The sequence below is a fragment of the Mauremys reevesii genome, linkage group 10 (genome assembly GCF_016161935.1).
Source record: "Mauremys reevesii isolate NIE-2019 linkage group 10, ASM1616193v1, whole genome shotgun sequence".
Lineage (NCBI taxonomy): Eukaryota > Metazoa > Chordata > Testudines > Geoemydidae > Mauremys > Mauremys reevesii.
In genome coordinates, this window is record NC_052632.1 from 30,438,893 (window position 1) to 30,453,738 (window position 14,846).

The window sequence follows — 14,846 nt, forward strand, 5'->3', positions numbered from 1 at the left end:
CTAAATAAGATCCTATCTGCTGGATTTTGGAAGTTATCCTAGTCTTCAATAATAGTAAAATTCTGCTCTCACAGCCACAATCTAACTCTCAAATCACACCTTGCCATCTCTACATGGACCTGCCTCACAAATGGGAGAGCAGAGTTTAGCCTACAGAACTGCAGAATGAAGGAATTAAAAGGGATATGAAAGAATGGAATACTTGCAATTGGTCACATCAAATGCTCCCGGGGAAGATGCCTGACACTGGCACCACATGGGAAATCTGGAGGCATGACTTAATTTTATTTCATTTCCCTTGCTCTTCCCCACCCCCTTTTTGAAATTCTATTGGTTTAATTCAGCAAAATGAAAACTGATATTGAATACATAATCTCCTGTAATGCTGGTGATTTCTTGGAATTAGCTCAGCATAGCCCACTGAAAGTTTTAATATTGCTTTTCTTGTTCCTTCCTCTCCCCTTACTGCCATCACTGCAGTTTTATCTCAACATCTTACTTTACAAGATGAACTTTCACCACCCTCACGATGCCCCCCTAAAAAGCAGCAATGGTGTAAAGGATGGGAAGCATTATACAGAAGATTTTAAAACTACTTATTCAACTGTGGGAAACGAACAGAAGATACGATTTTTTTTTCAGTCTATGCAGTGCCTTTCATTTCATCTCTGTTAAAGGTGGTACAATCAACTGAAAATCTGTAACTACTGCTGGTTTTAAGACTTTTCTAGAATCTTTACCACAATTCCATCTCTGAAAACAGCATTTAACTTTACACGCTTCAAGTTTACATGCTATTTCATCAAAAATTACTAATGCAAATATTAAGCTGATACACCTCAGCATTTAGTGATGATCTGACAGTTTTAGGGATAATTGCTAAAATGAGAATTGAAGGAAAAATGTTACATTGAAAACTTGAGAATCTTGGTAATTTTGCAAAGCCATACAATGTGTTTTGGACCTTCCTGATAATATAGATCAAACTGAACTAAAGGTTCTGGCCCAGTGAATTCATGTACCAATTTCAGTCCTCTTGGTAATATTTCTAAGCTTTTTATGCACCCCCATTAGAGCCTCTTAATTATTTTGCTACTGTTTCTTTAGATTCTACAACTGATTGTAAATAAATCATAAGTCATATTTAGAAAACCAAGGGCAACATTTTTAATGTTGTGTACTTCTTCCCAGATGTTAGTAAGCTGACTGTTGTATAATTTAATGTCAAAGCTAGTTAAAGATAAGAGGTTCTTATATAGCTGATCTAAGGATTTCTTGTCATTCTGATTTCATAAAGGGGGATGTAGTGAGGCAGTGTAGCTCCCCTCCGCCTCGGAGGAGGAAGAGCCCAGCCAGAGGCCAGAGTGGGCGGAGCTAGCGAGCTCTGAGCCCGCCCCTCAAAGGGTCAGGCAGCGACCCGGAACTATAAAGGCCTGCCCTCAGGGCTCCATAGGAGCCCAGCTGCCAGAGAGAGCAGACGTCCCTAGGGGAGCTCGAGACTGGGAAGCTCCTGTGGCCCAAGGCAGCCGCCCAGACTGGCCAGAGCTACCCTGCGCCCGCTACCCAGAGGAGCTGCCCCGTGCCCGCTACCCGGAGGAGCTGCCGGAGCTGCCAACCAGCCCCGGCTGCAACGAACCCATGCTCCTGGACCCTGCAGAGGCCGACGTCAGGACCCAGGTAGGGCCCGAGGGGGAGTACGGAAGTAGCCCGGGGGCGGCCGAGCCCAGTCTGGCTGCAGCATTACCAGAGCCTATGTCAGTGTGTTGCGGCCAGGATCCCCACTGACTAAGCAGCGGATCTTCAGCCGCTGCTAGGGCCCTGGGCTGGGATGCAGTGGAGTGGGAGGGCCTGCATCCCCCCGCTGCCACCCAACTCCGGGCTGGCAGACTCCCCTTCTCCCTGGCCTGAGGAGGCCAAGGCCTACTACTACTGCTCAGCCCTGCCTGAGGGCCTGAGCATTCTGACTCCGTGTTTGTTGCCCCGCCAGAGCCGGGGCCAGATGTAACCACCATGCAGCCAACTACCGCAAGGGCTACTGAGGGAGACCCCCGGCCGGACTATTTCCTGGACCCCTCGCTGTGTAGTGAGCCGGCATGGCTCCCCTCCACCCAGGAGAGGGTCGAGCCCCGGTGAACTCTTGTACAGGGAAGTTCCTAAGTGAATCAAAACAGTAGAGGATTCAGTCTTACCTGAAGAAAACTACTAGATTTTATTTGTTAGGAAGTAAACTTTCAAGAGATTTTATTCTTGATAGTTAACAAGAAAAGGAGACATCAATACTAAAGCACATTAAGCTTATCTCCTCTCAAATGCTGGAGAGAGAGAAAGGAACTAAATGATTATCTTTATTTCTAGGATTTGTGCTCACCTTTGTCTGTGACTTACATATATGACACTGATTGGTGAAGCCTTTAACCTTTATATCTAATACACAATATAATAAAACGTTATAAATATTATATGACTATGTTGATCAACTGTAGACTACAGCCAGGAGTTAGAAATAATTTAACATGTCTGATTTAGAATATTTTCTTGCATCTTTATAACTACCTCTCCTTTCGCATGTTAACTGATCTTGTTTTGTAAGCCATAACAGGAATGCAAACATTGCTTCAATGTGGAAAAATATCACTTAGATATTAATTTAAAAATATACACTCACTGAAGCTTCCATAAGCTCCTAGCATTTTTGTAGGATCAGTCCAGATCAGGTGCCCACTTTGGACAAAAGTCATTCCGCAATTTAGGCCAGAGAGATAAAATACTATCAATACAAAGGTAAAGGACCTGCACAAGAGGTGCTTTAAAAAAAATCTCTGCAAAGAACTAAGAGTCTGAAAGGGTCAGATGAGCATCTCCTATAATATTGCCACTTGCAAACAGATTCAATCATCTACTGCTTTGCCACATATCTATATGGCATCTATTCCTTCGATCTGATCCAGATGTTGGATATTACATAGTTAATTTACTAACAAGTTGCCGAAATATTTGCTTAAAAACCCCTGAGAGATGCTCTAGCAGGCTGAACCTTGTAGGGAGACACTTTGCTAAGTGTCACAAGTTTGTCAACCCACAGTGTCCAGCCAAATACTTTTATGGCAGACAGCACTCAAGTGACTCACCTGAGAATGAGAATATGAATGGAGAATGATTAGTACTAGTAACTGTGAAGATTATTATATCAAATTTTGCTTGCTAGCTGTCTCCTAACTGTCCTGCTGATAACTGGTTAATACTTATGAGGAAACTGTGCACCAGTTAGGTTTTGAAAAAAGATGTCAAGAATTATTGTAAGGTATTAATAGCTCTTAGTAAACAGGATTACACCAATCCACTATTGCCACAAACTATCAAACAGTAGAAATCTCCCAGTAATTCTGGAAATGGTAATGAAGTTATTCTCTTCTGTCTCAGACAAAATTAAGCAAAGTCTTATGGTCTAGTTCTATTTTGAAGAGTGCCTTAAAGGTTTATTGGAATTCCACAATTGTCTCAAAACCAGAACATTTTTGCAGATAACTAATTTTTTTTTAAAAGCCATCTCACTCTGGGACATTCAAATCAAGCTGTGTTGTTCTTTCAGGCTCACATATCACCAGTAACAAGGAGTCCCAAATATTTGGGACTTAAACTTAATCCTGGTGATGCACACAAAGAATCTAGCTAGAATCTCATAGCTATGTTGATTTTACAAGGGTATGCAGCAGTAAGAACTTATCACTGAAGAAAGCATGAGATGCACAAGAGTCAAATTTATTGATTAAGAAGGTGCCATTTTCAAAGTCGCTTCAGAGATGGACTGCACTTTGAGTTACATATCACCACAATGGTGAATAAACTTTAATTATCATCATGCACCTAAAGCAGCCAGACTAATATAAAGGGCTAAACCACCAGAAAACTGTTTTGTTAATTTTTATTAAAAAGGCACACAAGAAGCGATGGCCCTCCTACACTGATAACAAGAACCATCTAATTATTAACAAAATGTACAGTCTTCTCCATTCCTGAATGGCATACAACAATTGATACTGTTTGAATCATAAACAATCCCCATGACAAAACTAATTTCTACATTTGCTACAATTATTTTTAAGGGCTACTGATTTTATGTAGCACAGCAATGTCAAGTAGACAAAACTGTAGAGTGAGACCAAAGGATTACTGATATTTATATGATTCATTTAGCCAATGAGCAAACTCTTTAGAAGACAGCAGTCCACTTTCATCTGGAAATTCAGCTGTGTTGGCTACAACTTTACCAACACAGTTCAGTTACATCTGAGACACTAGTTTCTTAAACGTGTACTCCAGAGGATTCCCTCTCCATGTCATGACAAACTTCCAACTACAGTTCTAAAAAGTCAAGTACTTAATTTAGAATAGCTCCTGGTGCTTGCATCAAATGATTTTCCTTATGAGGTTTAGTCTGTTACATGTTGAAACTGGACACTAACAAATCAGTGTCATCTTGTTAATTAAGTGATCAATGTTTCTAATAGACAGATGTCAAATGTTTGAAAGAGTTACATGATTGGAACTAGACATTCCTATCAATAAGGGCAGGTAAATTTTGAACATGCCTTTTCTGTAGAGTATTTCCCTTTTGGAGAACCTAACTCAGTCAAAATATTTCTCAATATAGATTGCAGAACAGAAGATTATATACAAAGGGAAAGTTGTGTAAGAGTAACAACCAGCAGGGAATATTTTGTGTGGAGTAAAAGCTACTAAGAACAATCAAGAAGGTAATGAGAGAAAACTGGAAAGATACTGCTTTAATGTGAAAATAAAAGATAATTAGAAATTAAAAGGAACATGTGAGAATAGGAAATGAGAAACTCATGTCCATGCAGTTCATAATGTAGCACTTTCAGATGGTGCTCTTAAGAGAGTTGCTACACTGCATTGACATTTAAAATCCCAAATACCTTGAGCAAGTTTTCCTCTCAGTACATGTTTGGAGTATGCTGTGTATCATCTGACAACTGTTCTTAATCTCAGAGATTGCTGCATTTCAGTGGCCAAGCAATCCCTGTGTGTGTACATTTTATCAGACATGTAGATAAACTTAAGATATTACTTAAGTATGTAACATGAATAGGGTTTGAGTATTTGCTCAAGATGCAGTAAAGTTTAAAAGTTATTGTACAAAAAAACTTGCCAGATCTATTAACTAGGTAGGAGGAGAGAGAGGATTGCAACTGGATTCTTATCAGCAATATTATATTATATTTAAGAAGCAGGTATTTTTAAGGACTGTATAACACAATTGTAAGTAATTTACGAGAAGAATTTCAAGCCCTGCATAAGAGTGTCTGCAAAATATATGCTGATTAAAGGGAAGATCAAATATTGGGTCAACTAAATGTCAATATCTCTTTAAACATTCATTCAGATTAAATAGTCAAGATAGACAAAACAGTCTAAGTGAAGCTTCATGCATGAAAGCACCATCATCCAAAAGCTACAAGAACATGAAACTAATAACAGGAGTAATAAGCAGCATCAGTTTGAAGGAAGTCAGAATATTGCTGACTTGCGAATTAGCTATGGAATAATTTGACACATTTTGCTCACAAATGCTTACAAAGCAGAATAAGAGACCACTATTACAATTTCTGCTTACGCAGGTCCTGAACAAAAATCCTCAGTACACGATCCCCAACTTGCTGCTCTAACAGTATTGGACCCACTATGTTGTTTTATCTCCTAACATACTTCCTTAACAAAGCACCTCAACCTATATTTTTATTTTAGTAATAGAAGAACAAACTAAATTAAACGTAGCTATGTTTAGTATGCCCTGATAATGCAGTTCACTCTCAGTCAGTCGAAGTTCTAAGGAAAGACTGGGGGGCGGGGGATATAATTAATTTAAGCTTGATCTCTAAGTTTGCTATATAGATGTCTGTCCTTCATTACTGTAGCTAACTTCCAAAAGATGAAATTCACATCACACGACTAGTATGCAGTTCTGCTCCCTTACAAGAGCCAAAGTTTGGCTTTTCAGTGATTTCCATATTCCAGGTGTCTCAAAGCACACAAATTTGGATGTCAAAACCAGATTTTCTGCACAGGAATGGATCATTAAAATCCAATTTCTTACTCTTTGAGGTGCTAGAAGCATTGTATATTTAATTCTGAAACATTGTGTTATTAGAACGTCCATTTCCGGAATCCATGGACAAAAACACTTGGCCACTGAATGTAAAAATCTATCAGTTTGTTCCATTGTTTGGAGTATCAGCAAATCAACTATAGATTGAGTCTTCACATCCTATCACTTACCATCCCATTGTTTGAAGCAGGTCCTTTAGATCAGGGTGCAAATACACTAGCAAACCAATATAGTAAAGTTTGCCTTCCTACTGCCCTTGCTTAACCTGATTTGTGGTTAAGTAGCTCAAATCAATAGAACTGGAGGTCGGACACCTATTCAAGTACTAAAAGACAAAGCCTTGATACAGAGATTGTGTCCTTCCTCTCTTTGGAATCTATACCACAATTGGTTCTACAGTTAAAAACAAAGGTGATCAGAAGTGATAAGATTCACAAGCAAACAGCAGATATTTGTGTGGTACAAGGAAGAGGACTTTATATATTCAGTCCTGGATCAATATAGGATTACTTGGAAGTAGTGATAGCTTTAAAATACATCTTCTGAACCAATATGGCTAGAACTAAATATTGTATAACAAACTAGACAGTCTTATCTTTCCACATATATAAAGCATTCATTTCTAGCCCTAGCAAACACTAATGAACTTAATCACTATCTTGTCAACAACTTGATGCTGAAGGATTATTATGCACCAAGTTAGATTGAACTTCATCTTTCAGAGACAGTAAATCCATTCCATTCTAACACTACCAGTGATTTTAAAGTGACTTCACAGCAAGACAGAATGTGTGCTGGATTAACAGTAGTGGCTTCAGGTATAGTAAGTTTTTCTAAGTCCTGGTCCTGGACCAATGATCAAACAAAATGTTCTATTCTCAGTTTAGAGAAATTGTTAACTTGTAGTTCCAATTTCTTTTGATAATGCTGTCTAGAAAACACTGCTTTCATTTTTCCACAGCATTTAAGTGAGAACATTAAGTTAGTTGTCTTACCAGTTAAGCATGAAATTTCAGTTCAAGTTGCTTTTTAAAAAAAAACAAAAAAACCCATAGATATAGAAACATTTTGTAATGACGACACCATTTTCAGTGTTAACACTTTCATATGAACTGTGACTAGAAAAATAGCATTTCCAAATTCAACCAAGTGGCTAGAGAGTACCCAGATTAAAATACCATTGTATGTTTTACTGCACCTGAGCAAAACCCTGTTTGAATTGCTTGTAAGTTTGTGACATGAGGTAAAAAAAAAAAAAGAAACAGGTAGTTAGTACTTCATAAAGATGATTACATTTCAAGTCCTTTCTGCCCCTCAAGAAGTAATAAAAATGTCTTGCTTCATAAGCATCTTGCAACTCTAAATAGCTTTCGTTGATGAGGAAATTCCATTTCATAATAGCAATACTGAACTCTAGGTAATGCACGGTACAGCAGTTATTGCTTTAAGTTGGTTAAAGCCACTTTGGCTTTGTGCCTCATAATATAGCCCAAGGTGTTATAATCATCTTGAAGCATACACCCTAGCATGTCTTATTGCTTAATAAACCAATCATTCAAGGTGGCTAACAGGAACACAGCTGTGCAATTAACAGACTTGGCACCAGATTAAGCACAGATATGCTGAAAGAGATAGAGTTGTTTATAAATTTTATGCTGAAAATACTGTTAGAAGATTAGTAGTAATCACTTTAGATCAACATAATGATCATTAGTGTTTATCAGATCATTAGTGCAAAGAACTTTTACTTGGAAAACAGAGGAGAGCATTGCAAGTTATATGTATTCACCTACCCTGGCAGTTTCCACTGAAGAAACTTGTGCATAATTAAAAAACATCTTAAGTGTCTGTTTCAGTTATAAAATACATGCGATAATGCAGTCACCCTGTATCTATAGCCTGACTGAACACAAACAATGATCATTTAAAGGAAAATTTAGAGTTCAGCCAGCAGTTCCCCACCTGTGATCCACCAAGACTTGATTGATACATGGTGCTGGCTCATTTCCAGCTATTAATACACACTAGAAGTTAACACTAATTTCTTTCCTCATATTTCATTTGATGTATGCAATTGTTCTAGCTGGGATACAGTTATCTGATCTACAATGGGACGGATAATCCATTAAATCATGAGTGAAGAGAAGGTGGTCCATGAGACTAGCCTCTGAAAAAAATTGGGAAACCTACATTAATACAAGGCCATTGATGTTTATAACTTTCAGGCTTTGAGCAACTTCTATTGCTGCTCTGCATAGAAAGCTGCAACCTAAGCATTCAGTTGAAGTTTGAAAAAATGCAAGTGAATTTAGTATTCAGGGTGCCAAATACACTGAACCCACCTTGCTGTTTCCTGTACTTTAATGTGGTGTATCCACCAAATATTCAGAACCTGAGTTACTACAAAAATTGAGGCAGCCAACATTTACCTATTTTAAACTAGCAATCAGAGAGTGAGTGCATGCAAAAAGGAAGTTCAAAATAAGTGGGAGGAACAGTTCAGTGGTTTGAGCATTGGCCTGCTAAACCCAGGGTTGTGAGTTCAATCCTTGAGGGGGCCATTTAGTGATCTGGGGCAAAAATATGTCTGGGGATTGGTCCTGCTTTGAGCAGGGGGTTGGACTAGATGACCTCCTGAAGTCCCTTCCAATCCTGATATTCTATGATTAACAGGTTTCCTCTTTTCTGCACGGTACCCACTAGAAGCTGTTCCTACTCTCAACAGCTACATTTTGGGAATACGAAGTTGTCTGTTCATATGCTAGTAAAATACTGACCGCTGACTCCAGACTTTGTGATATCCTTCTGTTCTGCCAGCTGCTATCCCTTGAATTGACAGCAATTTAAAGAACACACTCCACATCATTTCAGAGTATGATTTTTGCACGTTTCAATCAAACCTACTCACAAGAACAGAGTAAGACTGAGCAGGATAACATGACTTCTGAATCTGCAAAGCAACACACCACTGGCTAAACCTAACTAACGTTCCAGTGCAGATAACAGCTTTGCTTTTGAGAGTTTGTGCTAGATACATTGTTACTGCACCATCATACAGTAGTTTAACGTTTACGTTATTGTAAAAGCACATCGAAGGCCGATGCCCACCTTCAAAACTCTTACCGAGACGGCTCCCAACAAAGAGCCTGAGCAGCCCAACTGAACCGCGGCCACAGGCGACTGAGCTGCCTGTCAGAAACAGAGCAACACACACCCAGCCCTGCCCCTACCCCCCTTCCCCGCTGCTCGGGGGAGAACCAAAGAACGCAGCCGCCCTCGAGCAATGAGCAACGGGATCCCCAGCCGCCCCAGCGCCGCCCGACGCAGTCACACCCCTCCGGGGGCACCTCTCCCCTCCAGTCCTCGCCCCCTCCCTCCACAGAGAGCCAGCAACTGGCCTCCCCCGCTCCACACCCCCAGCCAGCCCCTCCTCAGCCACAGCCGGGTCTCCCACCCCCCGCAGCGGGACGTACCTAACGGGGAATGAATCCTCCCAGGCGGCCAGGGCAGTGGAGAGACCCCAACGCCTCCCGCCCCACCACCGCCCTGACCCGGAACCGGATGGGAGAAGCCAGAAGCAGAGGCCGGAGAGCGGCGGGTCATACGACCCCGTGGGAGGGGGAACGGCCCGGGGCGTTGCAAATTAGGCGCATGCGTAGTGAGTTCCGAACGAACCGCCTCGGGCCGCTGGATAGACGCTGCTGTGAAGCGAGGCGTCGAGTGTGGGCGTAATCGGCCGCCTGCCTCCAGGCTGAGGCCCATGGGCGGGCGGCGCTGCGTGCTCTAGCGGGGCCGGGGAGCTGCCGGAGGAGGAAGGCTGGGCTGCGAGCCCGCCCCGCCCCAGCCTTCCTGTGCGAGCTGGGCGCGCCCCGCGGGGCCCGTTTGACAGGGGTTGAGGCACCTGACGCCCCTGTTAGGCACCAAACTCACACTGCAGTGCTCGGCCTCAGCCGCTGGGGTCTGTAAAAGGGGCCCCGCTTCACCCCACACGGAGGGGAGGGTGGGGCTCAGGCACCCTGGTGGCCGGGGTGCTGGAACCATTTGTATAGTGGGGGCGCTGAGAGCCCTCGAAGCAATCTGTAACCCCTGTAGCTGCTGGAAACCACTTCAAGCCAGGAGGTGCAGCAGCACCGCTAGTTCCAGCACCTGTGCATGGTGAGGGGGCATAGCAGTTCCAAGGGCAGGTAGCTACGAGTCAGGATGGCTCCAATCCTCACATGGATGAAGGCACTTGTTTCCCATCAAAATCAGGAAGAATGAGGTGCCTAAATACCTTGGAGGATCTGGGTCTTTGTGCTCTACTCAGAACCTACCCAAGCCCCAGGGGAGTTTGTGACTCAAAAGCAGTAACAAGTCTCAGTGCTTATCATGCTAGTGAGAAATTATTCCCTATACTGCACATCAATTTAATAATAAAATTATAAACGTTTAGCAAAACAATAAAGTCCTTCACCTCTAGAAGCTGGAGGCTCATCTGAGGTTAGTGCTGTCTACCTTCAAGGCATGGGGCAAGCCCCACTTGTTCACAAAAGCATTTTCCAAAGGATGAAGTGTCCCTGCCTCTGCCCCCCCCCCCCAAAACAAAACAAAACAACTCACCACTGGAAAAAAGAGTCATGGTTCATGCTCCCGTCAGGGAATTCACTATTCTAGACAAATCTAAATAAATGCATCCATAAAGCATTTTGATGGGTGCTTTAGAAATGGGTGTAATTATTCTCAAAAGAGGACAGGCTCTTCTCCATGGAAAGGAAAATTGTCTCAATATGTAGAAACATCAAGGTTATAATTTTTAAAATAGCCACATACTTGGAAAATAAAAAAGGATATTTCAGTGGATCAGCAGTTGCACCGAAAATGTCCTCCTACTGCATGAAAATGTTATGCTATTGCATTCTGAGGAAAGGAGAAATACAAGTACAGGTGGTTAGCCAAAAGGTCATCATCATTATCACATTCCTTCCTTATGGGGGAGGAAAAGGAAGACTGTGCTGAATTGGCTGGGGGCTAGAACTGGGTCTGAAAATCAGGATATCTGTGTTCTATTGCACTTCTGATGCTGACTCTGTGTTCTTGGGCAAGTCAGTTCAGTTTTCCCATTTGTAAAATAGAGAGGCTACCTGCATCAGAGGGATTATGTGACACTTTTGCCAAAATTATCAAATTTGGGTCCCAAAAGTTAGGCACCTAAATCCTGTCTGAAAATAAGTGGCCTAATTTTTTAGAACTGCAGAGCCTCAGTGTATACTTTTGAAGTCAAAGGAACATGAGGGTACTCAGCACTAAGTCATAGCTAATTTAACTTAAAGTTAACTCACATGTAGAAGGTGCTTTGAGACCTTTGGACTTAAACCATTTTAGATGGCTAGCTAAAACACTTATGCCATTGCCATTAATCATAAACCTTTACAGAAGCTACATTTTTCTGACCACACACATAGTTCCCATTAGGACACTGACCTATGCCCACGCTATCTTCCACCCTTTAAAAAATCTTCCCAGTGAAGTCATGTACCTTGCCCACCAGAGACTTTGAGGTAGTCCTCCCACACAGGTCTTGTTCATGCACGAAAATCATTTTGTCTGTAGTCTGCAGCTACTGCACTGCAGCATTGCTCTCAACAAGATAAAAACGCTAGTGTAGATGGGCTCAGGCGTATTTACCACCATGTCATGAAACCTGAGGAGCTAGCTTCCTTTCACAGAAAATCCCAGGTTTTCATAATGTTGCGTAAAAGCTCCTGAGCACTGTTTACACTAACGCATTTATCATGTCTAACAGTGCAGCTGCACTGTTGGGTACAAACTTTTCTAGGGCAGGTGCAACCAGAGATTCAGATCAATACAGAATCATACACTCAGATGATTATACTGTGAGTGGCTAGATTTATAAGGAGCTCAGCACATTGCCACTATATTGAGGCAGCTGCTAACCCAGCCAGTTTCTCTTCACTTCTCCCACCTCCACCCTCCACCCCAGGTTGCCAAGGCAAGGGTGGAAGGGTGCAAAAAATGAAGTCTGTTTCAGGGCAAGGAGGAGGAGGGTCAATATAGAACTGGGAATAAAGTAAGAATGAGGGGAGATACGGAAGAAAAAGGAGGGGAGAATGGATTTAAAGGTGTGGAGGAAAAGAGGAATGAGCAGAGAAAAGTGAAAAAAGGAAAAAAGACAAAGATGAAGAAAAATATGACAGAGCACAGAGACAAAAGAAGAGCAATTAATAAGGTAAGGTCCTGAGGGCGGTGACCATATTATCTTATGTGTTTTGTACAGAGGTTAGCACCATGGACCCTAATATATATTGGGGCCTACAGGCACTACCATCATATATATGTTTAGTAATCAAATAATAATTATAATATACCTCAGGGCACGAGATGGTTTAAATAAGGAAGAACTGGGTGTGCAGATACAGGCTGCAAAATGCAAGAAGAGGCTGAGACTTGAAAAAAAATAGCAAAAGAGACACAGATGGTAAATACTCACCTCTTACCTTGACTGTACAGCCCCATTTTTATTCTGGGAAGGTGACATCAAAGAACAAGTTGGACGGGCATTGCTTGGTTGAGAAGTGCACAGGGATACCTTTTTAATTTCTCTGCCCCCATGCCCTTTATACACCTCCTTGAATGCCAGTCAAACCATTGCTGGTGCACCTCACTTTGAAATATCCCCCCAACCATGTCATCCCAATGTTCCACACTTAAGATCTGGTCACCTCAGTTATTTGATCACTTCCTATTGGCCCAATGCATGAAGCATCTTCAGAACTGAAAAAAAAAAAGATTGCCTGTAGGCTGATTTTCCACTGAGTCACTTGTCCAAGTATTGAAGACAGCCAGCCTGGGGCACTGTGAGCTTATTTGGAACAAAAGACTCATTACCATTTATGGAAGGTAAGAGTCCTGCCTAGCACAATATACTCTGCTATAGTAGAATATCCATGAATACTGTTGGAATTATGCCAGTCTTCTGAGGCTGAGCCCTATAGTTCAAGGAGCTCTATACCTGTTATGCTGGGACATTATACTGAACGAAAGTGGAGATCCATCATTCAGGGTGTTAAATTCCAAACACCGCTCAAGACCTACTTATAGGTCTAGTAGTTTTATGTTTGAAAATCTTTACTTGTGGGCAAATATAAAAATCAAACCCAAATCTGTTGCAAGTTTCCATGTCACTATTTTTCTACCATGTTTATGTTAGGTAAGGTATCAGATCAGATTAATAACTGATACATTATCTCATGGAGATTGTTCCCTGCACTTTCATGGATGGATGTGACAACATAAGAAGTTGGGGTTTTTTTACCCCTATAAATAGGGCCCTACCAAATTCATGGGCCATTTTGGTCAATTTCACAGTCATAAGATTTTAAAAATTGTAAATTTCATGATTTCAGCTATTTAAATCTAAAATTTCACAGTGTTGTAATTGTAGGGGCCCTGACCCAAAAGGGATTGTGTGGGGAGTCACAAGCCTATTGGGGGGTGGGCTGTGGTACTGCTACCCTTAACCTCTGTACTGCTGCTAGTGGCAACGCTGCCTTCAGAACTGGGCAGTTGGAGAGTGGTGGCTGCAGGCCGGGAGCCCAACTCTGCAGGCGGAGCTGCTGCCTGCAGAGCTGGGCCCTTAGTCAGCAGCCACTATTCTCTGGCCGCCCTGCTCTGAAGGCAGCAGTGCAGAAGTAAGGGTGGCACGGTATGGTATTGCCACCCTTCCGTTCTGCACTGTCTCTGGCGGGATGCTGCCTTCAGAGCTGGGTGCCTGGCCAATAACCACTGCTTTCTGGCCATCCAGCTCTAAATACAGCACAGAAGTAAGGGTGGCAATACTGCAACCCCCCCCTAAAATAACCTTGCAATCCCTCTGCAATTCCCTTTTGGGTCAAGACCCCCAATTTGAGAAACACTGGTCGCCCCTGTGAGATCTGTATAATATAGGGTAAAAGCATACAAAAGACGAGATTTCATAAGGGGAGATCAGATTTCATGGTCCATGATGTGTTTTTCATGGCTGTGAATTTGGTAGGGCCCTACCTATAAATGACCACACTGTGATACCATTTTGGGACTCCATTAAGACTAATCAAAACTTTTCTATCAAAACAGTGTTTCAATTGAAAATTGGGTGTTTTCTAAACAAATATTTTCATGAAAAGTGTCTGCTTTCTGCAGAAATTTGAGTCTCCATTGAAAACTTTTATTATTTGGGCCAAAAGTTTTAATTTTTTGATGAAAAGTCAAAATTTTAAGTGGAAAGTTTTGATGAAAATTATTTTTTCATTTTTGGTGACATTTTCCACAGGGGAAAACATTTTGTTTTCTGACAAGTTCTAGTAGTTTGCCATTTATGTCATGCAGTGTTTCACCTTCTCCACAAGGTGGCAAAAGATAGCTGGAAATCAATCAGGGTGTTCAAACGTACCCTAGAAAAGAAGCAAAGAAGAGGTCAGAACCAACTGCATAACAAACGTTGAATACCTCTATTTTTAAACATCAGAAAGTTGCAAATACAAGCATATACTTACATGAAAGGTGTACCAAAGAGAACTGGTTTGTAAGAATAATGCTGTGTCACAAATTTATCCTGCGTGTTTGGAAAGTCAACTGTTATACAAGTTTGGACATGTAGTAATTTATGATGAATCTTTAGACTGATAATTGCCATTGAAAGCAACAACTTGGGACAATATGTACATTTGTGTGTTTTTCTTTT

The 14,846-nt window shown here is 41.6% G+C and overlaps 1 protein-coding gene and 1 long non-coding RNA gene across 5 annotated transcripts in view; one reads left to right on the forward strand and one right to left on the reverse strand.

Moving 5' to 3' along the window:
* The window catches only part of BNIP2 (BCL2 interacting protein 2), a 34,338-nt gene extending 19,789 nt beyond the window's left edge, over positions 1-14,549 (reverse strand). The window contains exon 1 of one of the 4 annotated variants that reach the window (XM_039490473.1): positions 14,500-14,549. The gene's annotated coding sequence lies outside the window, so the exon portion shown is untranslated. Of the gene's footprint in view, positions 1-7,420; positions 7,445-9,235; positions 9,259-9,600; positions 9,884-14,499 lie in introns of those variants that run through there. The other 3 variants (XM_039490477.1, XM_039490479.1, XM_039490478.1) reach the window with 3 other exon arrangements.
* On the forward strand, positions 1,605-2,459 carry LOC120372932. Its single transcript, XR_005585280.1, has 2 exons — positions 1,605-1,677; positions 1,988-2,459. It is a non-coding gene; the product is annotated as an uncharacterized LOC120372932 (long non-coding RNA).
* Positions 14,550-14,846: the final 297 nt, after the last annotated feature.